A 25,383-nucleotide genomic window follows, 5' to 3' on the forward strand; every position below is an offset into this window, starting at 1 on the left:
CAGGTTCACATAGAAACACGTCTGTCAAATGTGAGTGGTGCAGTGATGATCCATCTGTCCAAACACAGTCAGGGGAGTGTGAGTTTGGGGTCGCAACACAGTGCTGATAGATGCTTCTCTCCCTCTCTCTGGCCAGACAGGACACACACCAGTAAAATCTATCCAGACTTTGCTTTAGACCAGAGCACACAAAGACAATACAGAGCTGCTTTATATAGCTGTATGTCTGTCAAAGTGTGTGTGTGTGTGTGTGTGTGTGTGTGTGTGTGGATGCGACTGACTGGGTGTCTGCCTGTTTATCACTCTGTCTATCACATGGGTTATTGCCAGTTTTTGTTTGTTGTTCTGTGTCTCTGTCTGCCAATTGTTATCTGTGATTTTGGTGTTCAGACCAAAGCACACACAAAAACCTTGGAGATGTTTGCTCTTTACTTTCCTCACTGTCTGTCTCAAAAGGACGGTTGGCTATCTGATTTTCTGAATGTCAGACTGACTGATTGAACCCAATTATTGATTGAAAAAAAGACTAAAATGAAATGACAAATTCAAAGTCTAACTGCGACTTACCAACTGGCACATGAATGACTGATTCGCTGACTGTGAGTGACCGACAAACTAGAAGACCGACTGACTGCCAGGCCGGTGGACTGAATGACAAACGATCTGACAAAATAACGAACAAGAGGACTGACTGACAGAGAGACTGATGAGGTGCCTGACTGAGTGAATGACTGCTGCGTAAAACACAACATGATTGACAGGTAGAGTGGCCAGCTGACTGACTTTTCTTCTTTTCTGGCTGTCACAGGGAGTTTTTTTTTCACCGACATCTGTCGGGTTTCTCAAACTTCTATCGTTCCTCTTTCCGTGTCTACCTTTGGTTGACCTTTTTCCCTCACTGTTTAATGCTCTCAGTTCACCTCAGTCCACTGGGTGCCTCATGAGGGCTCAGCGGAGGATGACAGAGAGAATGACAGAGTGATGATATCGCCATCAAAGGCTCATCGTCGCACAGCAGGGTCCTTTCCACTCGACGACCCCCAGATCAGAGGGCAGATTAATTCCACGCCGAGAAATGTTTGTGTCTCCCCAAGAGTGGGATTGAAAGGCGCACTTGGATCAGCTGGCTTGTTTGTTTCAAAATCTTATCTGTGGTGCACAGTGTGGCTTTTGAAGCACAAATCAAATGTGCACATGTGCAGTTTGTCTTTTTCGCTCTTTCACATTCTCTCCAGCTTTCTGACTCTGTACTGATATTTCTCTGCATTCGGATCAAAAAGGTCATTCTGCTTCTGTGTGTGAGAAAGAATGAGCTGTGTGAGCATGTTCTTATGTATTATATGCAATTTATTATATATAAATGACTTTACCACTTTGTTTTTGATTTGTAAATCACTTTGAACTACATTATTTGAGATACAATCCTTTCATGAAAATAAACATAAAACCTATTATTATTATTGTTTTTGGACGTTTTTATGTTATCTTTAGGTGTTATTCATCTTTTTTCAAGCCAAACAACTAAAAATACATGTATTGACAGTTTACAAAACAAAATAAAAAATATAATCAAAAAAAAGAAGAAAATTAAGTTTTGTTTATTTCCCTGCAGTGACAGCAACCTCTACATTATTGAGTTAAGCTTGCAAAGCATTTATCCAGTTCGTGGGCTAACAGTTTTGAGTAACAAGAAGTAATAACTGGTGGGAATCAGTGCTAATGTTGGAAGGCTAAGCCCCTAGCTTTCACTTTCTGAGTGGAAGATAGTTAAACATGCTTGCTGGCTTCTATTTTCCGAGTGCAATACAACAGCACGATGGGTTCTCCCATATTCCCTACGGACTAGAAGTCTCACGTCTTTTGGAAAATGAAAAGATATGCACAATAGCTGCAGAATCATTATAGTTTATATGTCTTTGCACAAAAAATAAGTTTCAGTTCAATTTCAAAGCACTGTGGCTTACTTTGAAAAATCACTCTTTGTCACACATGTACATTTGATGCATATTTCTTTAGCGTAATTCTATATTTTTGCCTCCACATAATCTGACTCTGAACCTGAATTCCATCATGTTCCACAAACAGCTCTATATTGTAATAAACATTAAATCGAACAAATACTGGATCAGTTTCCCCAGTGCCGGAATGACACTCCGAGATTCCAATCTGTTGTTAGGTTTGCGACCGCCCGCATAAGATTTGGAAAACAGAACTGTGATTTTCTGTGTATTTTCTGCTCTCAGCATATGGAGGGAAGAGACACAGCTGATGAAACACAGGCGCTGGCGATGAGGAACAGCAGAACAGCAGCTTCTCTCGTGGTGGACTGAAACTAGCATAACTCAACTCAAACTTCTGTTAAAACTTTTTACAGTAAATAGTCTTGGGGGTCAATTTAAGAAAATGTCACCCTCTTCTGCTCCTGAGTAATGGCTGTACACACCTCAGCCTCTGTGTTTTTTCTACATGCTGAAAAAAAAACAATGAATCTTAAACACACCAAAGGCTGGGTACTGTACTGAGCTGAAAGGCCCTGATGACTTGCCTGACCACAACCATAGCTTTGGTCAAGCTAAATCTGGGACGTACATCACACACATTTGCCACAGAAACACACACACACACACACCGACTCTCTCCACTGTCTTGCTTAAACACACCCAGCAATTTCATCTGAGTCCCACCCTAACTCTCCAGAGGTTCCCAAATCCTGCTGTTATTTTTACTCAACTCAACTTACCCTCTAGCACTCATGCTGATGCATTACCACGTGCCTGAGTGCGGTCTGTGTGTGTCTACACAACATAACTCCAGACGAGGAGAGGCTTCAACAACATGCAATATGTGGCAGAGAAAAGTGACATCATGGCTGAAAGGAGAGAAACATCCGTGTGAAAGGTTTCACGCGCCACTAAATTACCAGAATGGCCCAGTCCTGTCTCGCTGCCTCCGTGATTGCTGGAGCTAGTTCGGTGTGACCTGTGACTTTAAGCCATTACAGAAATCCTGGCAGGATAGCCCTTTGAATGCAGAGCAGGGCTTTTTAAAACTGTTCACTTCCAAATTTAGGTCAAGGTAAGGCAGAGTCAGGACTTGTAGCCTACACAGCTGACTTCATAATTACAGAGAATTAATCATAGAGGTTGGTTGGTTTCTTCTCGGCTTCAGACAAGGGTACTATGAAAATAGATGCACTGACTAATCTTTTCAGTTTTATTCATTTCTTTTAGAAACTGTGCCCAGTCTGACGTTTTGAAAAATGTTCTCATTTGCTTTCTTGCCGATAGTTAGATGAGAGGTTTGATACCACTTTCATGTCTGTGCACTGGATATGAAGCGATCGCCAGCAACTGGTTCACTTAGCTTACCACAGCTACAACAAATACCAGTGCCTCTAAGCAAGAAGTTTTATCGTGTTTGCTTCAGTAAAGAAACAGAGATATAAAAATGTCAAATTAATGTTTTACAGGATTATGACTCTGAGCAGTTGCAAGCAAAACAGCGGATAAGTTACTGGTCCCGACCAAGAAATACTCCGGCATTACCCATCGTAAAATGGCAATTCGGCTTTTTCTGGACTACACAATCAAGATAATGTGTTTTTTAGTGTGCTTTAGAATTGCTGGTATAGAGATTGTGTCACCCTCGCACAGCCAGGCTAGCTGTTGCCCCCATTCCTAGCCTTTATGCTAAGCTAATTTATCCAGCTGCGGGCTGTAGCTTTTTATTTAGCATACATACTTCACATTTTGCGGCAACACAGCAAATACTTCCTGAAATGTCAAACCTTCCTTTAACATTTTCTGAGAGAAAAATACCCTAAAGCAGTTAAAAAAAAACAAATGAACAAAGCTACATGCAGCACACACGGAGTGAAACTATCAGCTTCATCAGGATCTGTGGACAGCGCGCACACTGCCTTCCAGTGCCAATCAACATGATTTCATAAGCCTCATTTCTACCTCGACAGCCAGGCTGCTGCTGCTGCTGCTGCTGCTGATAGTTGTCTGTATAGCACAGTGTCAACTTGTGAAAAAATCCTGTGGCTGACCCAGGCACTGATCTGCTGTTGAGACAGCGGCTCTGACACATAGCCCAGACCCTCGGGCTACTGTCTGAGCTGCTCTCAGTGCCAAGAAAGCGCAGTTCAAAGAGAGAAAATGGTCACAACAACCTTGCAGCGCTGGAGTGGAGTGGCTTAAATCTCGGAGAAGAAACTGAGTTTGTCACCCTGTCCCACAACTATATCTCACTGCGACTTGATATTTCCATAACCACCACAGCAAGGTGTAAGCAAGTGTTAGGTTGCTACCAGCTGCCTTATACAAAGTTCCAGGGTACCTCTTCAGTGCCGAGGTCATCGATGACTTTGACTTAACAGCTAGCATAACAGATTAACATGGACCCCAAAACCTTAAACTTTTTTTATTTTTTATTTGCAAGCATCAGATCAGGTTATTTTCTACCCTGGAGATGATCAAAACAAGACCCTCGTGGATGTTTTTCAGAATATTATGTCATTTTCTCAACGTTTAACTGCTTGTGTAATATATCGGCATCAAAGATTTCCTGCACTTCAAAGCCTTTGTTCTCCGTGCGGTGTATTAGCAGGGCCAATTCACACGAGAGGAACGGTGTCATCTGACGCCTGATCAAGACTTATGACAAAATAACTCATCACACACAGGAAATACAAATATTAAACCCATGCGCTCATGCTGGCACATGCACACTCACCTGGGACTGCAGCGATAAGGGGCATAAAGCCCACCACTGAGGGATGGTGTCATTTTTAAAGCTTTAATTACGTGCTTGGCTAACGGGTAGCTGACTGTCTCACTGGGCGAAAAATTACACTATCACAGCCTACAGCTGTGCACAGGCACAGGTCTAAAACTGACTTGCCATTCACACAAACACACCTGCCTTCTGCAGCTCTGAGGTGAAGAAGCAACGTGATGGCACTCGCTCTGCCACTATCAAGGTTAACTACTAACTACGGGACCTGTTCATTGATCTATACTTTCCAAAGGGCACCTCACAGAAGAATGAAATCTTACCTTGGTGCTAACCAGATTCTAAGTGAAAAGAAAATTACAGCCATTCGAGGGTAAATTCCTCTCATTCAGCTAAGACTGTGAAATCAGTGACTGGAGACTTTTCTTTTCGTTCTTCACAGAATACTGCAGTTTTGAATCATCCAATTACTAATATCGTAATCAATCATATCAGCTTTAGTGGTGACAGGATATGACTGGGGGAATGATGGATGAAATCTCTTACAGATAGATTTCACTGCAGGGGAGGTCGAGTCTCTTTGGTTATACTTGCGGTAAATGTACAGAGCTTTCGACTGTGTGTACTGCTGGATCTTCCAAAGCAGGGGCAGGTTAAAAAGTACATTTACTCAGGTACTGCACATCAGCATAATTCTGAAGTATTAACAGATTTTGTGAGATTGTAGGTAATGAGGTGAGCTAAATATTGTATTTTTTTACCCTTGTGTAGTTATTTTATGACTTTAAAGCTGCACTAATTAAGATAATAATTACAATGAATTAAATATATGTGTAATGCGAAAGGGGTTGTTCCTAGTGCTGTTACTCGAGTCTACTGTTCCCCCTTCAGCTTTCACCTCACTGTGTTGGTTCCTGCCCACAACTTTACTGATTCACTCTTACAGTGTTGTTTTCGGACACAGCAGGCTTTACTTTTGGTTTGCAGCAAAAAGCTAAAAAAAATAAAATAAAACCCACTGCCCGGCACAAAATGGCAGGCAGACAATGTCAGAAAACTAACCAGTGAACACGCTGTAGCATTTGGATTAAGCCATATGTTTTTCTCAGGAGTCGGTAGATACCAGAAACATAGCTCAAAAAGGAGATTGAATATTGGACTCACATTTGGAAAGTGATCAGAAACACGACAAAAACTAAGACAAATGCTAATTTCTAGCTGCTGGATGTGCAATAGGCAACTGTTTGCTAACAAATTCACTCTGTTAACTTAAAAGGTGATAACATAGTCAGTGTTTTCAGCTTTTTCCGTTTCTGCTGCTTCTGAGTGGCAAAGAAATAAGTAATTACAGATTTAAAGTTTTCTTGCCTTAGCTTTCCTGTTAGCTTTTTTATATCCCATGGTTTCAAGGTATAAGATATCTAGCTAATATTAAAGGATGATGAGCCTTTAATAACTGGTTAACTGCAACCTTGCACGTCCATGCTTTCATTTAGTGTTTGTTGAGTGAAGACAGCAACTGTACGGCACTATATGTTTTCTCCTTTTAAGGTGCATAACACCAGCATCATTAGATCAGCTAAAGCATTAAAGTATATGTTACACAGCTCAAAGAAAAGTCTTTATGGAATGCTATTCAATGCCCTTTACTCTTTTACTCCGCTAAATGAGTTAAATGCTTTTTGCGAGATCTAACAAAGATGGCGAACTACAGGGCATAATCTGCATATCACATATAGAGAAACTGCATTTCATCACAGTTATTCTTTCTTCAAAATCTGGTCCTTCACTGACTAAAGTCCCAATCGGTCAAACTCCCAGGCAGGCAGAGGGCAGGGAAAGAAGTGTACTATAATCAATCTTCCCACGTTTCTTGCAATCAACATATCCAAGATAACAAGCCTAACAGGCTGCAAACTCCTACAGCTCAGTAATTATATGGCTGAAAAACAACAACAACCACCTCTTTTGCAGGAAAAATAATCATACACATACCGGTATACACATAAAGAACCCACAGATGGGGAGGGACCCATAAGGAAGCTGCCTTGAGATGAGTCGTCTTACTGTATCTGAAGAAATGTGGCAGGAGGGATAGTAAATTAGCTCCTGGCTCCACTGGAACCAATTAATTACCCGAGTGTGTGCATGTGTGCGTGTCTCTGTGTGTCTGTTGAGTGGCCTGGCCTTCGTAATTTGTCCCGTTAACACCAGAGACAGGCACAATAGCACAAAGTTATAGCATTAATGAGATGGGAGAGATGGGTTTGGTTTACGGCAGCTGTTTTAACACAGGGAGGATGCAGCAGAAGTGATCTTTGTGCGTGCGTGTGCGTGTGCATGTGCATGCATGTGTGTGCCTGCCTGAGTCTCCGTCTCCCAGAACACGTCTCCCAAGGGTAAACTGGAACAACAGAGGAGCGGAGTCGGAGACGGAGCCTGCAGGCATCCGATGTGATCGTGTCTCTGCTAGACCAAGCAAACAGATGTAGGCCTATCTCTCCCTGTCTCGCCTCTATCGTTCTTTCCCCCTCTGTCTGTCTGTCTCCCTCTCTTTCTTCTTCTGCATGCTCGTGAGGAGCCTGAAGGATAGTGTTTCACCGAGAGCTGAACGGACTTGTCCACTCTGACAGTTTGCCTCCTCAAAAATAGAGACGCCCGAGACTTACAGCCACCTTCAGAACCAACCCTGCACACCTTAGCCCCAGGCAACTTGTGCCTCTGGATCTATTAAGGCCATGTAAAGGGAAAAACTTCAGCCTAACTATGGAATGTACTACTTCAGTAATTCCTCTTCTAGCTCCTCTTTTCTTTTCACTTCTACTGGAGCAGGGCCTAAGGGTAAAGGCTCTAATTGGGCATTTGATTCCCAGTTGGAGTCCGGAAGAAGACTTTATTAGTCAGTGGTACAATTAGGAGGCACCAGACTTGAAACGTATTGATCCTGGATTCATATATATTACACGCACTGTACATCCTCGCACAGTAACAGATAATGACACGTTGCGAGCACTTGCGCATTAAGAAAGATGTTGTGTAAACATTAACATTAAGTGCCGTGTTGGGGAGGGTTTGATGTGTTTGCTCAGGTGCGATTCACACACACACACACACACACACACACGCACACAAGGGTTGTACCAATGAGTTGACATTAGAATTTTAAATCAACATTCTCTGCAGGTCAGGACTCCATAAAATTGAGCGACCAGGTTACATCGCTATCTCCGTCTCTCTCTACTGCTTTAAGAGCTGCAGGTCTGTGTGTCTGTTTGACCGACACACACGCAGAGCAGAGAGGCCAGTATGTGTGTGGATGAAGCGTGGCTATGGCTGCGTTCAGCCAAAACTCTGCAGGATTGTGCTCCTTCCTTGCAGGATTGTGTAAATGTTTGTGGTGGTGTGGCTGTGTGTATTTGCGCTTTAGAGCGTAACCAACATGAAACAGTAAGAAAATAATGTTTTAGTTCTCTGATTCACTGCTTTATCCTCGCTGACGCCACTCCCTCTCTTCATTTACTCTCTATCTCTCTCGCCCCCCGCTAGCTCTTGCTCTCTCTCTATCTCCGTCTGCATGGGGCCAACTTTGATTCGTGTGTTTACAAACTGCAACCGACAAATCCAACTCATTCTGCCTTTAAACACAAACTCATTTAATCTGATGAATCACTTTATTTAAACTGTTTTTTTTTTTTGAGGTTTTTAATTTTTCGGGGGGTGATGATACGAAAATATGAAGAAAGACATTCAAAGCATCAATCAAAAATGTCAACAGAAGCTTAGAATGTGAAAAAGAAATGACATTCAGTACAGCCCAAATGCACACACATCCAAACTGCTGTCATGATTTGATTCACCAACAGAATTTTTAAGGTTTAATAAAGTGTTAAATATACAAATTCACTGTAAATATATTTCACTAGTGTGACTTTAGACATTTTATTTTAATAAAGTCAGTAGCTCCTCTTGAGGTCAAGGGACGTGCGCATTAAAAATGGCTGGTTAATAAGCTTATTTACATCCTGTGAAGATGGGAGTGGGTAAATCAAATGATTTGTGCTGTGTCTTTGAAATTCAACACATTAAAGAGGCTAACTTTTAACATCAGGGCTCAGTGATTAGGAATCTGCTGGGAGGCGGTAATTGCATTTCCTTCTGTGTGATCCAGTGTATTTTCCCCATGAGGGATGCCAGGCTGTTTTTGAAGAACAACAACAACATACACGTCTCGCAACACACTCTCGGAGGGGTACAAAAACACGAAAGCAAGGAGGACAGGAGCAACAATCACAAATATTAATAGATGCCCATCATTACATAGTTGCATCATGAAGAACGTCAACTGTATTCCGCTTCAATACCGTCCCTAATTATAGCCTACAAAACGGTAAAAAACATAAATCAAACAGCACATTTTATTCATCATATACTCTGCAGAATGCGGTACAAACTCTGCTCTAAGAATTCAGCTCATTTCTCCTTTTTTTTATGGTTTCAAAATAACTTATTAACCTTAATGCCACTCTCCACAGTGCAGCATGAATATTCACCACTCTATTTATAAAGTACTGAAGCTGATAGCTGACAGCTTTAACAGCCCATATTTTACATCTAACATTGGCTCTCATTTAAGTCAACACAACTGTGCTACTCTAGGTACAAAGCTTAAGACCACACACCACATATGGTCCCATCATTATCTCACCCACATCAATAGATGCCATTATCTACATGCTTAGGTCCAAAGGCTTAATGATCAAGTTGTCCTTCAGAATGTGCTCATTAACCAGTGTGACAAAGCCTTTTGTGCAGGTAGATTTCCTCTGTAAATGCCAACTGGAAGGTCACCAGATGCAGTGAGAGCACAACTTGACAAAAAGGGAGAAGCAGTGGTTAAATTAAGGTTTTGCCCTCATATAAGGTAGATGATCCAGAAAATGGTAGCACAAGTCAGCCAAACTAAAGGTGAGCTATGAACATTGTAAAGCTGTCAAATGGAAACTTCTCTGTGTAGCATTTACACAGGAATCCATAACGTTTATATGACGCTCTGTCATAGCAGCATGGAGGTGGGGGGGGGGATGCATTTGAGAAGCTGCCACACGTTACAAGGACAGGAGGGGAGATATCAAACTTCTAAGGGAAACAGGAAATCGAGGCTCAAGCTGATTTTCTGCGGGTGTCATTATTGATGCTGATCCCTCGGCGCGTCACGCTACACTCTTACTAATCAGGTCTCACTATAATGTTTCCACACTGTCTCTTTCTCTGATCAATGACACTCTGCCCTCCTTTAAAAGCATGAAACTTCAGACAGAAAGCGTGAACTGCACTGTTAATCCACTCCGCTGGTGAACTGCTAAATCATCAACATGCCATATTAGATGGACGGAAGGGTGGGAGAACTGTAAAGTAGGCAAAGATTAGATCACAGGTGTGCAGGGCAAGTAAACACACACACACACACACACACACTCACATAAAATGGCTTTGAGGAATTGCACAGCAATGAGCTGCCATTTGCAGTTAGCTAATCTTTCCATATTTGACTCTGTACTATAGTTGTGCTAAAAGTACAATTTCAAAAAGTAACGATTTTATTACCAAAGCTTGATAAAGTAGAGCAAGAAAAGACTTAAGTAGCACCTAAGGTAAAAATAACAGTAAGAGACTACAGCAATGCTAGCTGCACTGTGAGGCTGTATTTGGGCATAGCATGTCAAATGCTAAAATCAGCATGCTGGCATACTCACAATGACAATGCTAACATACTGATGTTTAACAGGTATAATGTTTACTATATTAACCATCTAATTTTAAGTATGCTAACATTTGCAAGCACTAAATTCAAAGTAGGCCTACATTACTGGACTAATTGAGATGTTGACCTAAGTGTAAGGAAAAGTGACAAAGTGATTACAAGTCATCTTGAGGAGATCATGAATGTCAAAAAATTCCAGTCCACTTGAAAATGATTGAGATTTTTCAGTAAAAGCCTGTACTTCTGCAGAATTCACAGGCTGATATTAGAAAGTGCTTTTGCACAATTGTTCAATAGCACACACGCACACATACACACATGCAAAACAACAATGCTCTTTTCAGCTCATGTCATAACTGCCTTGTAGCGACAACACAGCCTTTAAAGACTCCATATGACAAACATTTGCGAATATTTGAGGATGTATCAGTCTGACAATTAATTGCAAGTCTTTGGGGTACAGTGCCACTGTGCCCCCGAAACACTGACAACATAATAACAAGTTTCCTCTAATTGACCTAAATGAGCCATGTAACATATCGAAATCACTTTGATAATGTGTCATCACTTCCCTCAGAAAAACTGGGAGAGCGACAAGGAGTGGAGGCTACAAAGAGTGAGAAAACACATCCCGTCTGTCTGTGAGTGCAGAAAAAAGTGTGTGTGAGTGCACAAATACTGTCTGTCAGGACAAATCACATATCAAACGGACTTATAAACATTTTTTGTCTGGGTAAAATTACAGAGATAGAATTAGGAAAAACTCCCTAACTCTTGCTAAGAGGCGGGTGTGGATGGTCTATAATTGTTATAAGAATGGATGTGTCAGCAGGTATACAGTAGGAGAGCAAGTGTGTATGTGCAGACGCGCTGAGCGGCTTCAGGCTTCAGGCTTCATGTTGGTGTTTAATGAGTTTTGTGGGGGAAACTCCAAGGTTTCCGGGATAAAAGTGCGGCACTGTAGTCTCTATTTGGGCCAGTATTAACTCTCTGAGCCTTCATGGCTGCAGGCTCCTCTACTAACTTGATTAGGCAGGAATGGGCCAGGTGCTTTGTGCCCTCTTCGCTGAAATGAAGGCTCGCGCAAGGACAAACTGACAAGAACACACATATGAGTACACAAAGGGACAAACACACACCAGCAATCTTCGTCTTTCTTTATACCTTTCCTACTTTTTTTCTTTCCTTTAATACATACATGCTGACACAACCCTTCCCAAAATGCCACCCGGGAGAAAAAACAATACCATCTAATCAGCAGCAACAGTTCCATCTACCTCCTCGACAGATGAGGAGACACACAAGCCGGTATGGCATATGTCTATAGCTGTGACAGGTCTAATTTAAGCTCACAGCTAAATATACAGTACAGTGCAATGCTGGCCCTCTGAACCATGCAGTTTCATGACGCCTTTGATGGCTCAACATCAAAGCTGAATATCATCACTTTTAACTCCAATATATTAATTCACTTTCTATGTTTAGGTCCTGCCTCGTATTGCTTCGGAGATGAAAAAGTTATCTTGCCCTTGCAATGCATATTCATGCAGCGTGCACACATTACAACACCTAAGAGTTTCAAACCACGCAAGACTCCAAGCTTGTCGGATTTTTGGTCGACTGACCTGAATTTCCCAGAAATTATGGTGCGTATTAATTTGGAAATACCTTCCTGTGTCATTATGATAACAATTATAGGTTGTGGTTCTGGTTAATACCCCTTCATCGCTCTAAATCCCCAGGAGTCAGTCACAAGAATACTAGGCGTATTTAATGTGTGGTCTCCACTGCACCAGCCCCGGGGTCCATCTGGGCTTGATTGTAGGCCAAAAACAGATGCTCCTGCCCGTATATGTGTGTTTGCATGGTTTCTTACCACCTTAATACATGTGTGTGTTTGTGTGCACAGCTGTCTACCTGACCCAAATGTATCTATTACTGCTGAAATGCCTCTTTGTCAGTGTGAGCGTACCTGACCCACTTGTATCCGTGTATATTTACATGCATGTTTTGCTGTGAGTGTGAGTTTGTATCTGTGCTTCCTTGTATTTATTTTTGTGTTATATGTTAGCACTTTTAAAGGTGTTGTGAACAGCTGCTTATCCGATCGTATTTATTGGTATTTAGATGTCTCTTCCTCCATGTCTGGACAGGGTACGTGCAATTGAACGTGGAATTAGTGTTCCTTTTTTGTCTGCAAAAGATTCCTCTACATCCCTGCAGAAACAGTGCGGGTTTTGTACAGCTGTCAATCAGATAAATCTGTGTTTTTCTGTGTTATACCATATTGAACTAACTATCATGGTCAGATAAAAAAAGGAATTCATGAAGCCTTGTGCTCTTGGAAATTATAATCAAACCATAATTATCTGACATTTTATGGTCAAAAGGCTAATTGAGAAATAATCAAGATAAGTACCAATAAAGAAAATAATAATTTAAGCAACCCCAGTGTTTTATAAGCTGTAAAAAAAAATTAAGAATTATGCTTCTCCGGGCTGCAAGATGGCAAATGCACGTGTTTCTTTCATACTTGTTGTGGGTATAGCCTATGTGTCCACTCAGAAACAGACTCACATTCAGCGAACCAGATTGTAAACAAAATGTAGAAGAAATCAGAAAACAGAAATCATCTACACCCCGTGAAACAAACATGAAAGATTTCTATTTATCATCTTAAACAGACGGAACAATGACAAGAGGGGGCACTTCAAGAGGAATCTATTTTCATGTGATCTGCTAGAAGATCACTTGGGGCAGTTCTATGGTGAAATATACTCCCAAACTCTGAAAGAGAAAACTTCTTGACAGGATTATTATAATAACGCTTTTTTGTATCTTCTGAGCCTTATTCATTCAATGTGAACATGAGTTACAGATTAGCTGCGACTTATTAGCTGCAAGTATTTAAGGCAGATCTGCTTATTTCTGTGATTACCCTCATATATAATATAACACTACACATTCCCAATTGTAATTGTTTTTGTATTGAAATATTAGCAGTCAGGCTGAAGTCCTGTGGTAGTATAACAGTGCAAATATGTCAGAAAACCAAAGGTGCATTATCACACAGTTACAATGACTTGTGTTTTTCCGATGCGAGCAGTCGGTGGACAAAATCAGAACAAATTTAAGTGTCTGCGTGCGTGACAATGCCTTATAACTGTGCCGCGGTTAGCGCTCCAGCTGAACACTCCGGCGAGTTCGTCTGGTTGCCTGCATATATTATACTTGTCTCATATACTATTTTCATTCAAGTGAGCATATGTGAAAATGTGCATACACACACACACACACACGCACGTCCATGAATATGAGAATGCATGAGAGTGAATGTATTTCTATGTCTGCCAGTGAATTCTTTGAGGCACTCGGCTGTCTGGGGGCTTTCAGGCTCACACTGACCTGCTCTTCAAAACGTGACGGGAGAGGAGCAAAAGACTGCAAGAGGGTGAAGAGGCAAGAAAGTCGTTTAGGGTCACTTGAGATAGATTTCTGGAGAGAGGCCGGCAATAATGAGAGGAATAAAGGTACAAAGGATGAAGGAGATGCAGGACAGGATGAAGAGTAGAGGTTGGATGAGATGAAATGAAGGGACGAGTTTGGATGGACGGAAGAGGAGAGGGGTGTTAAAGAGGTTAGGCAGGAACAAAAGGAGCGGTGAGTGAGCAGGAGAATGGAGAGGATTAATAGAAGATGAGTTTAGATGGAAAGAAAGAAGGAGTTGGAGAGGCACTCCAGAGAAGGGAAAAGAAGGGCTGTGAAAGTGTGGCTTTTGCTATGTAGAGAGCCTGGGCTCTCCATGAATAACACACACCACATGCCATAAAACTGCAATTCCTCACATCTCTCCAGTCTGGTGTGTGTGTGTGGGTGTGTGTGTGTGTGTGTGTGTGTGTGTGTGTGTGTCATGTGTCAGGAGTGCGGTCCCGCAGAGGTAATTGAATCAGGACATGAAAACAACAGGGGAACAGACTCGGGGTGAGGTGGTCAGGCACAGCTGGAAAAGCAACAGTCCCCCCTTGTTTTAAACTAAAGGGAAAGGAAACAGCGGTATTCAGAGTATCTGGGACTGTGGCGTCTAGAGAGCTGACTCTACATGGCCTTTCACAGGAGCCACAGCTCCAGGTGCCACACAGTGCAGGTCTGTTTAACATCCAATTCTATTCCAATTCCCCATGTATTTTATTTCTTTAGACCACCTCTAACCCACGTGTCTCTGTTTCCAACACTCTTTTTGTTTTATTTTTCTGTAAACTGCAATCATATTGTCCATTGTGGTGTGAAATGACAGAACGGGTTGAAAATTTAATTAAAGACGCCCATGACAAGGAAAGGAAGACTGAAATAAACCAGTTTATACAAGAAAATACCTTTAACAGCCTGTACGCTTTTACAGGCTAGAAAATGTTGTGGGGGAAGAAACCAAAATTGGGTGAGAGGGAGCTTAAAGTGCTCTGTTTGCAATGTGTTTTTTTTTTTATCCGGGCTCATCAAGCAAACTACTGCTATTGTAAAGGGGAAATTGCCTGTAAAAACTTCCTCTGTGCTACCTCATCCCTTGAACCAGAGGAAATCTGGAAGTGAAGGTTCATTGTGGGAGCAGCTTGTAAATAAACATAAACAACACTAGGTGTAAACGAGCCTAACAGGAGTGAAAAAAATATATATAAAGAGGGTGGGTTAGTCGTCTCTACAGCTGGCCCAGACTGTTAATGTCTGCACTTTTTCTATTAGACGGGACCCCCTGGCTGCCTCATACAATTATGTTATTCTTCTGGGGCTGTGAGTGTGGGTGTCTGCATTGTGAGACTGTGTCTGGAGGTGATAAAACAGCAGAAAGCACATAAATAATGACTTAATGATCCCCTCCACCCTTTGCTATAATGATGACGATGGAGTTTTCCAAGTCGGGGGCGCTGGTGGGGGCCGGGCGGCCTAATCCACATGTGGCCTCCAGGTGCGCTCAACTCCATCGCTGTTATTTCTTAAACTCCCAGCTCGCAAAGGCCACTTTTTACTTTGTCCGTCTTTTCAAATTCCACCACCGCTGTACATCCATCTATGAATTTATTCTTCCCTGTGAGAGCATTCATCTTGTTGCAATTGCAGAAATATGTATCTAATACGTGCAAAGGCTTTCTGTTCTCAAGAGGATGATGCGGCCGGATGATCTGCATTAATCAACCCGTCAAAGTGCATTCTTCTGTATATACGGGGAGTGTATGAAAGTGGTAAATGTCTGTGTGCCTTGGAAACAGAAGACAGACACAAAAAGAAGAGAGAAACAGGTAATTTTGAGTGACACAATGTGTGGGACCAGACACAGAATCAGACATGCAGCTAAATTATAGTCCAGCCACTGAGGCAGAAAGAACAGTGTGATTTGCGTAATTGTTTCTTTAGGTACGTTCTGCTGCCACTGCTTTACAACAATAGCAGTAAACCATGTGACTGTACACTGCAATTAACATCAGTTACCTCCTTCACAGTAATCATGCTCTGCGGCTAAATGTGGACGCAGATGATTTGTGTTAGACACATTTTAGCCTCTTCTGCTTAAGGTACTTTTAATTATTTTGCAGCTCCTGAAAAGTTGCAAATTCGACTCAGGAGTTTGAAGTCTCAATATCATTGATTCGCACTGCGAGCAAGGAAAAAGGATGACTGAGAAGCACTTAAGAGTGAGAATTAAAGATGAAAAAAAGATGTTGACTGTAACCTGCCAATTATTATAATTGCTTCAGCTGAAAAACTGATGAACTCGGGATATCTGAGAGGGTGAGAAATCATACATGGGTGCCTGCACGTGTGCTCAAATGCAATTACTAAAATATCTTCTCAAGAGAAGGCTAAGAAGAAAACATATATTTGCAATGGGAAAGTGTTAATTATGATATGATATGGGGCCGGGGGGGCTCCGCAGATGACAATGACAGGTTACAGTGGGTCTCATTGTGTGCAGAGAAACCTGCCACCGCCTGTGGGTGTTTGGCCTGTTCCGGGAAACTGGAAAACCACGGTTGTTTCTTGCCTATTAACACACAACACTGGCCATAAAACTGAACATGAGTGTGGTAAGTGTCCTTGAGAAAGTTTCTGCATCCCTCCCAGATCCAGCTGACCCTGCACTCTGACCTTCCTGTATCAGAGGGAGGGCGAATGAAAATATTATATCCCTCTGGGGATGAAATAAGTATTGCATTAATATTATGGTTTTCAGTACAGAGTGAGAAGGTGGATGGGAGCTGTAATTGGCTTGAAACATAGGAAACAACATCCCTTTTTTTAAAGAACAATTCAGAATGGTTTGTAGATCTCCAGCTACAAATTTAAACTTTTGTAACACCAGCAGAGGCATTAAAAACTCAACTATCTTTACTCACACAATTACCTATCAGGCAGCTTGATGGTCTCTAGCAACAGTTTCCTCTTCACACTGGGTAATATAACTCCTTTTTGTGTGCTTTTCTAAAGTCAATAAAAAGACGTAGACCCTGCAGGAAAGAATCCCCTTTTGCCCTTAACTGCTGCAGAGAAGGGAGTACTTTTCTACCCAGAAAGCCTTTGGGGAGCAGCGTGGAGTACAAAATAGATCAGGATGCTACGGGGCCCTTGCTTCAGAAGGGCAGAGGTCTATTTTTAATGACAACAAGAGCACTGCAATAAAGTGTTGTGGTAGGGCAAGTCCAGAGGAAATGTATCCTCTGCGCAGGAGTTCCTCCCTTGCTGCGTCTGTCTTAAGACTTCTGCAACAGCTTAAGTGAAAAACAACTGTGAAGCTTTCCTGCAACAAAATCCATTTTATCCTTCATTTATAATGATTTGACTGAGCTGATCTGGGCTTATCCTTATTTAGGGAAAACCAGGCAATTAAGCAGTGAATGAGTGTGTGTTTCCACGCTGTGCACCTTCCATGCACACCTATAGGCATACAGTATATCTCTTTGAAAGGGCAGCGGTGAAGTCGGGGTCAGGGTTGGGGTCGGTTGTGGTCAAGCTGAGGTCAACCAGTAGGGTCTCTGAGAAAGTGAAACCAGAGCCTTTCCTTTCAGTCACCCTGAGTCACCCTGCAGACCCTGCGGAGGCCTGACACATGCATCAGAGAGCAGAGCTGCATGTGAAATAAACAGCAGAACTATTAATATGCTTCATAATTGCACACTGGGATATTTTTGTTATCTCTAGTTTGCTTATTCTTGGTGATTTATTTATTGGTGTCATCTTTCTGTCATGTGACAACCTCTTTCTCCGTCAAACCTACATTATACGACGCTGCTGGGATGTGTAGTTTTAGCCACTTTCAGGTTCGGATTTGTATTTGAGTCGTCTCTTTTGTATGCCAGACAGAGCGACGGAAAAAAAACCAAAAACAAAACATCTCATCCCAGAGAATCTTTAAACAATCCACTTCAGTCCCAACCGAAGAAAAGAAGCACAGGCAGGGAGTCAGCACAACTCTTGAACGTAACCCACTTCTCGGGAGAATTCAGTAACACAATAGAGCCAGAGCAGGAGAATAGAAACATTCTCTTGTTTCATGAACAGCATAATCAGACCAGTGTATTAGCCAACCAACACTGTGAATGGAAAAAAGGACACTCCCGGCAACACCTCTAGAATTACTTCATTGTCTTTTACAGCAACTGATATCCTTATCGCTGAAGCCCAGCACCTGGCTAGACTTTTAATAGACTTAATGTTCCATAACAAAATATCCCTTGAAACCAAACTACCACTTGTGTACAACAGTATTCAACTCCAAGTGACCACTTCCTCTTTGTGCAAAGGGCTTGAAAAAAATCAAAGTCAAGTCAGCTTAGCGTGCTGCATGTGCGCAATCAACAAAATAAGGCATTTACAGCTTTCAGCCAGGTTTCTAACTGAGGGTTCATTCTTCCCAATGGTTTATTCAAGGAAGAATAAAATGTTATTCAGAAGGAATAATACGTGGTTTGTTATTCACTGCTGGTGTTTAAGATCAGACCACACATCCTCAGTGTGGTTTCACCTTCAGAACTGAGGCAGCATTGTGTCTATGCCGTGGTAGACTACACACTCACACTCATGCCTGACACAGTAAAGGACATGACTCATGAGAGTCTCATGTCTGGAGTGTTTGCAGGCAAGGGTTTGGGAAACAGTAGGGGTGTGTGTGAAGGAGAACTTCACCATCAAGCTGTATTTTCTTCCTCATTTCTCACTTTTTACTTCGATTTCAATGTATGTATGTATGTTTTGTTTCACTCACAGAATAAGGTCAGGTGTCCTTTAACTAAAGACGTAAGCTGCATTATTAATGCAGTAGAATCACATTCAGTTTCCTTGATCGATACTTTATGATGAATAATGCTTTATTTCCACCTTTGCTTTTTTGAATTTATGTTCAGTTCTTGCATATTTAAGGAGAATATTAACTGTGAATTCATTTTTACATGAAAAATACGCTGAGGAGGCGGAAGTGTTCTTTATTCACCATGTGCCAGCAGACCTTCTCTCAACTACCTCCTGCAATAAAGGTGGGTAATGCAGTGGTGGGAGAAGCTATCTGATCCTTAACTTAAGTTAAAGCACCAATACAACAATGTAAAAATACAATTACAAGTAAAAGTCCTGTACTCAAAATCCTACTGAAAGATCCCCTCCAGACATGTATTAAGACATACATACTAATAGTCTTCTTGAAACAATAATGCCAGTCTGATATGTTTTTTTCCCAGAAATATCCTTGAAAAGGCATCTACTCCTTCTACCTCATTACATAATTACAAATTTATTACAGAATCTATGAATTTGCATTTCCCTTTCCTACAAAAGATGTCTCCTACTTCAATGGTAAGTCCATTCTCATTGTATGTACACTGATGACTTTCTAGATAACACTTGTATAAGTTGAAGCAGAAGATAAATCTGAGGAGTTATGGAGTTTTTTTGGACTATTCTCTAATCTTTGCCTCTTTGTGAAGTATTGGATAATTCTACCTCTTAGTGGCTCCACCAGATATTCAAATGAAACCATCTGAGAAGTTTAGAAGAGAAGTTTAGAGAAAAAAAAGTTCTCTCATAAGCTCAAGTGAAATCTTGGTAGTAACTGTCAAATAAATATAGAGGAGTAGAAAGTATATTCGCTCTGAAGAGTAGTGCAGTAGAGGTATAAAGTAGCATACTGGAGTATAGTACAAGTGTTTCAAACTTTAAATGTACTTAGTTACTTTCCAGCACTGTATGTAACCTGTGAGATAAAACCCAGGGCAAAAAGAAGTCTCCAAATAGTGGAGCTTTGGTGGCAACAACATTTGAATTTGAGTGTGTTGACAAAGAGGACACTTTTTGAAGAGAGATTCTAGTGAGTACACTAAAAAACCAAAGCTGTAAAGATGTGGGGATTTTTGAAGATTTCGAAATGAAACTTTGAGACATGTCCCCTTCATCCCTTGTGGAAAGTCCGCCTTTACTTCCTTTTCTCTTCCTTCATCTTGTTTTCCTCTTTTCTGTCAGTTCCCCTCTCCTGTTTTCCCCCTCCTCTTGCTGCCTACTTTTCTCTTTCTTGTCTTGTCCCGTTCTGTCTGTCTTTCTGTCCGTCCCTCTCTGAGGACCTCGAGCACTGACAGACGAATCCAGCAGACGGATGGATCCGAGGGACCGACTAGACCGCTGCCTCTTGAGAGAGACACTCCTCCCTGTATATTCAACAATCTCCCTCTGAACTCGCCCGGCCTGCCCATCTGCACATCAATCCTTGTGTCACCCTTTTCTATCTCAACATAATTCCTCTTCCTTTTTCTTTTGCCCTTTTCTTTCCCCACCCAAAAAAGCAGGCGCCTCTCCTCTTTGTCTGGGAAACTTAAGTTCTTATCTCTTCACCTCTATCTGCGCCGTCCAATCTCCCTTTTCTCTCTTTATATCTCTCCTCTAATCTCCCTCTGTATCTCTCTTCTGCTCCCATTTTTCCTGCGTGGCCGAACTACAAGTAGTGGGACGCTTTATCTTTTAGATTTTATCGCAAACTTTTCATATGAGGTTGGATAAAAAGAATATAGCACGCTCTGCAATTTACCATTCATCTGCTGGGGGAAGCAACTTGAACATTTTTTCCTTTTTTTCTTCGAGGATATTGCTCTGATTAGCCCTTCGTAATGATTTCAAAGTAGAGATAAATGTTTTCATTTGCTGAAGATTAAAGGATTTTCTGTATTTATATCCTCTCACTGATCAAATTAGAGCTTCTCTGGATGTTTGCAGTGGTGCAATAGATGAAGCTCAGATAGTTCTAAACACATCACATCAAAACAGCTTCTTATCGTATAATGATATGCTCTATAAAGATAAGACGCCGCGATGAAGGTCCCATGAGGAGTAAAAAAACTCAAACCCACGAAAGACTTCAGCTGCATCACCTCCTGCTGATGGGAAAAACATATGGACAGCAAAACAACTACACAAAGCACATATGCACCTGCTTTAGTAATAGGTGCAGGCTGCTAATTTAACTGTGACTATACATAGCGACGAGTGTCAAAGTCTCACAGGAGGCAGTCCAGTTTCTGCTCTCACCTCAGAGGTGCAAGCTGCAGCCTGAAAGGAGAGGAAGCTCCTATAAAAGAGAAATATACGAGCTGAGCGCTCGCTATCAAATGATCCTCTCATTCATGCTTCAAAGTCATTCATCATCCAGAGAAGTACAGCTGGGTGACGGCCCAAAGAGGGGGGGGGTGTTTCTCTGTGTGTTTGGTGACAACTCATGACTCATTTCACCCTTCAAATGGCCCTGTGGCGCTTAATCAGTCAATAAACAAAGACTAGCAAAGCCTCTTCACTCTTTTTTCCCCTCCATCTCTCTTTTTTCTTTTCTTTTTTTACCTCTTTTCCCCCTGACTCATTACATCTCGTCACAGACTCGGCGCTGTCTTCCCCCCCTCAACCGCAAGTGCGAAAAGCAAAGTACAACAAACTCCAAACTTAAATGAGTTTACAATAATCGCTTCTCCTGTTGTCACAGAAGTTTGGATCCATCTCTGTTTAACCTTTCAAACATCCTCTTGGCTTGATCCCCGGCGAAAAAAAGAGGCTTTGGGGATTATTTAATCGTGACCCAAATAGAGTCTCCCTCTTCTACCCGTACTGGCATGGTGGTTAAAAGACACATTCCTCTGCGATTTGAGTGGGGTTTGAGGTTGTAGCGGAGAGAGAGGGACAGGGCTAATGTAGTGTAACAGTGTTGGCGAGTGACGGCTGCTTCAGCGGCGCTAATTCCCTTTGACGTGTGGACATGAAACTGGATGTTTTACTCAAACCACAGACATTCACTCTTGGATCCGAGCAGCAAAAAAATAATAGTGCATCCCGGATCGCATAACGCTTGCCTGTGCTTCTGTGCCGCACTGTGAAGTAAAATTATTTCCTACACCTGCCCCTGTGCTGTTCCTGCTGTTTAGCATGCAGTGTGAAATTATCATAGCTTCCTCCTGCCTGTTTAACAAGGATCTGTCCCATCAGAGAACTGTGTTTGTGTCTACACACAAGCCCCACATCCACTTTTTATCACTTCATTTGCAGCTCTTTGCACAAATTCCAGCTGTGCAGCATTATGGTATAATATTCCTGGCAGAAAAACAAAGTCACAATGAAGGTTTGGAAATAATTGAACTACGACAGGTTTTTTTTCCTACCAAACCTTTCAGAGCTGACCTTGACTGAAAGAGATGTAACTGCACTCTATCTGTGCGACAGCGACGTAGCCGCCATGCAGACTTTTGTGAACAGATGCTATGGGGCATTGTGCATCTCACTTGATAGCTTCCTCACAATCTCTATGGCAACCGTGGTGACTCTTTGGCCTTTAAAGAGCAGAAGTGGCCTGGATGATAAACTTTAATTTTGCCAATGTTTTCTTTTTGTGACAGACGCGCACACTCAAATCCCCTGCAGGAAACCTTGGAGTAGCCATAGCAACATCTCACTACTTAACTGAGAATAGCAGAAGAGAAAAAACTGTTTGCTTGCACCGTGGCAACTTTCTTTGTTATGTAGAGACAGGTCAGAAATGTATCTGAGAGTGCTGCTGCTGGCACAAATAAGCACTAAAAATGAACATAAATATTTTGAATTGGTGTCCTCGAACATGTGGGATGATGCTCTGCAGCTACTACAGTCTTGAGATCAGAAGTGGCAGGAAGAACAAGGGTGGGATGAGATAATGGCAAAGTGGTTGTGATGTATAAATAGTCTGTGGTAGTAAAAGGACAAAGCACAGCAGGGAAGAACAGCAAACCACTTCAACTATTGTTAAAGCTTCCAAGTTTACTTGCATAAGAACAATAAATCATCCGCTGACGAGAGTTGGTAAAATCCGGGGCTTCCATGCAATTCACAGCCAATAAAGCCGGATCTTTTGTGAGGCTGTGTGTACAGGGACAAACTATCTCTAAGCCCCATCTTGCTGTTGTCAGATAAATAAGTAACCAAAGGGCCTTAAAGAGCACCGAGGGGCCAGAGGGTAATGGCTGTTTAGTTTACACGTGCATGATAATGCCTTTCACTTTCACTCCCTACAGTGCTCGACCCCCGAGGGGATGCCGAATCACAAAGGTCGACGACAATGGGCTTGTCATTCAATGGGTTTCCGTGGCGACCACACAGCCCGCTGAGGCCACCAGGGTCATTTTCATCATGGAATTCTCCTGGCTGGGACTAATTGCTGTGTTTGTGCTGGTGTTCTGTGTCAGTGCTCGGGCAAATTCCCAACACAGCGCAAATATCAATCATGCTAATCATACGCTGCTCTTCACTAGGCGCTGGAATGTGTGGCTGGTTTCCATATTCTGTGTATCTGCTGCTCATCCCATCTGTTGTGACTGTTCGGAGCAGGAGTGCACGTGTTAATGTCGCTTAGGGCTGGAACTAATCATTATTTACTATGAACGGAAAAAAAACCCAGCAAATATTCACATCTGAGGAACTCAAACCATAAAAAGCCAGAACAATAAAAAATCACTATTAATCAGACAAAAGGTGACGTCTTCAAATGTGTCTGACCAACAGTCCAAAAACTAAAGATACTTGGTTTAAAAACAGTGTTTTTAGCTTAAGAAATGTCATTATCAAAGTAGTTTCAAAATTGATTAGTGGACAAGTAGAATAATGATTTGAATCAGTGAAACTCTGATGTTGTTTTTCCTCCATGTGGTGTTTCTCTAGCACTTCAGCTGCAATATAAACTGGCAATTTTAGCCAACAGGCATCACGTCACATGATTTCTTGATTCAGCACTTTCACATCATCTCTCTCTCTCTCTTTCCCTCTCACTCTCTGGTTTTTGTATTTCTTTTTCATCTCCCTTTTCCTCTCTTTTCCTGGAGGGATTTTAGCATCCGACGTCTAATAAAGGCTTGGACACTGCGAGTCCAAAGTAATTCTACCATCTGGATGAGGGTCCCTTTCTCTATTGGTAAGCACAGTGTGACAGGACGGATGAGCCACAGCATCCTCATGGGTCTGAGGCCATAAGATCAGAAGAGGCCGACTGTGTTTATCAGAACTGCAGCTTTCAAGTCCAAAGCACGACCAAAACAAGTACAGACCCGTATGAATACCAATGCTCGGTGCTTTATACTCTGGACACAACATCTGAAGTAAAATTAGCATGTTTTCTAAAAAGGTGCTGGCCCCAGGCTTAAGGAGACACTGGCAAAAAAGTGACTTAGTTAAGAATTATGTACGGTTAATCGTACACTAATCAGCATGATCAGTGTTGGGGATTAGCATTCATCTAAACCTGCTGCAGGGCCGGCAAGAGCCAAGGACAGAGTAGTAGAATTCATGTAGCAACTGAAGCACATATATTATTACTCCTTCACAACACCAAACAGAGCTTTACCAGTGTATATTTAATATTCTTGAACGCGCTCACTGACAAATACTACATTGGCTCCTTTTGTCTGGAAGGCTCTTGTAGAAGAGAAATTCATGGTTTAATTTGGAATTAGTTGTATTTAAGTAAAGTTTAGTGAAGCTATTATGCTACCTATAAACTAACTTTCATGATAGTTTTACAAAAGGGATAGGTAGAAGCGCCCAAGGACCCAGCACTGTCACACTATCATTGTGTGGGAAGCCTGAAGTTTGAGGTGTATGGCTGGAAGGTTTTGAAAACCTCAACAAAGGGATGTGAAGAATAAAAGAAACCTGGCACATCTAGTCTCTTTCACTAAATGCAAAATACAAGTATTACACTGTACACAATCAGCATGTCTCATAGAGGTCACGCATTCTGCTCACCTCCTCTGTGCATTTAAAACCTCACTTCACCAAAAGCAAATAGAACATTTTTAGACTAAGCTAAACATGGCAGCAAATACAGTTTTAAACATATAAAAAGCAGGGACAAAAGATCCACAACCACTAACAAAAGACTATATAAGACAAGTAACAATGTAACAAGTGTGTGTGTGTGTGTGTGTGTGTGTGTGTGTGTGTGTGTGTGTGCATTTGTGCTTTCCAGGCACTGATATTTTCAGGACTAGTGCACACATTTTTTTTTTTTTTTTTTTTACTATTTTCTTTCTTTTTTTTAATCAATCAAAATATTTTATTAACTCGTGCACTTGCAGCTGTGAATGCAGATGCCTTGTGCTACTGGAACTATTGGCCATGATGCCAGACCCTAATCAATTGCCATAAGATATTGAAAGTGGAACGGAATTTTGCAGAATATAAAAATTTGTTGAAAGCTCTCAGGGACTTGGTGATGGTTGCACTCTGCCAGCACCACCAAGCGGCCGGACATCGCAAAGCAAAATGCAAAACTTCTAAAACTGATTATTTACCTGCTGGGGGTTTCAGATTTGTGCATTAGTGTGCGGTTCCTTTCAAATGATGCTATTTTC

The 25,383-nt window shown here is 41.8% G+C and overlaps 1 protein-coding gene across 3 annotated transcripts in view; it reads right to left on the reverse strand.

The window, feature by feature from the left end:
• sema5a (sema domain, seven thrombospondin repeats (type 1 and type 1-like), transmembrane domain (TM) and short cytoplasmic domain, (semaphorin) 5A) overlaps window positions 1-25,383 on the reverse strand; it is a 119,124-nt gene that overhangs the window by 93,034 nt on the left and 707 nt on the right. The gene's annotated exons all lie outside the window — the stretch shown is intronic.

The sequence above is a fragment of the Dicentrarchus labrax genome, unplaced genomic scaffold, assembly GCF_905237075.1.
Source record: "Dicentrarchus labrax unplaced genomic scaffold, dlabrax2021, whole genome shotgun sequence".
Classification (NCBI taxonomy): Eukaryota; Metazoa; Chordata; class Actinopteri; family Moronidae; genus Dicentrarchus; species Dicentrarchus labrax.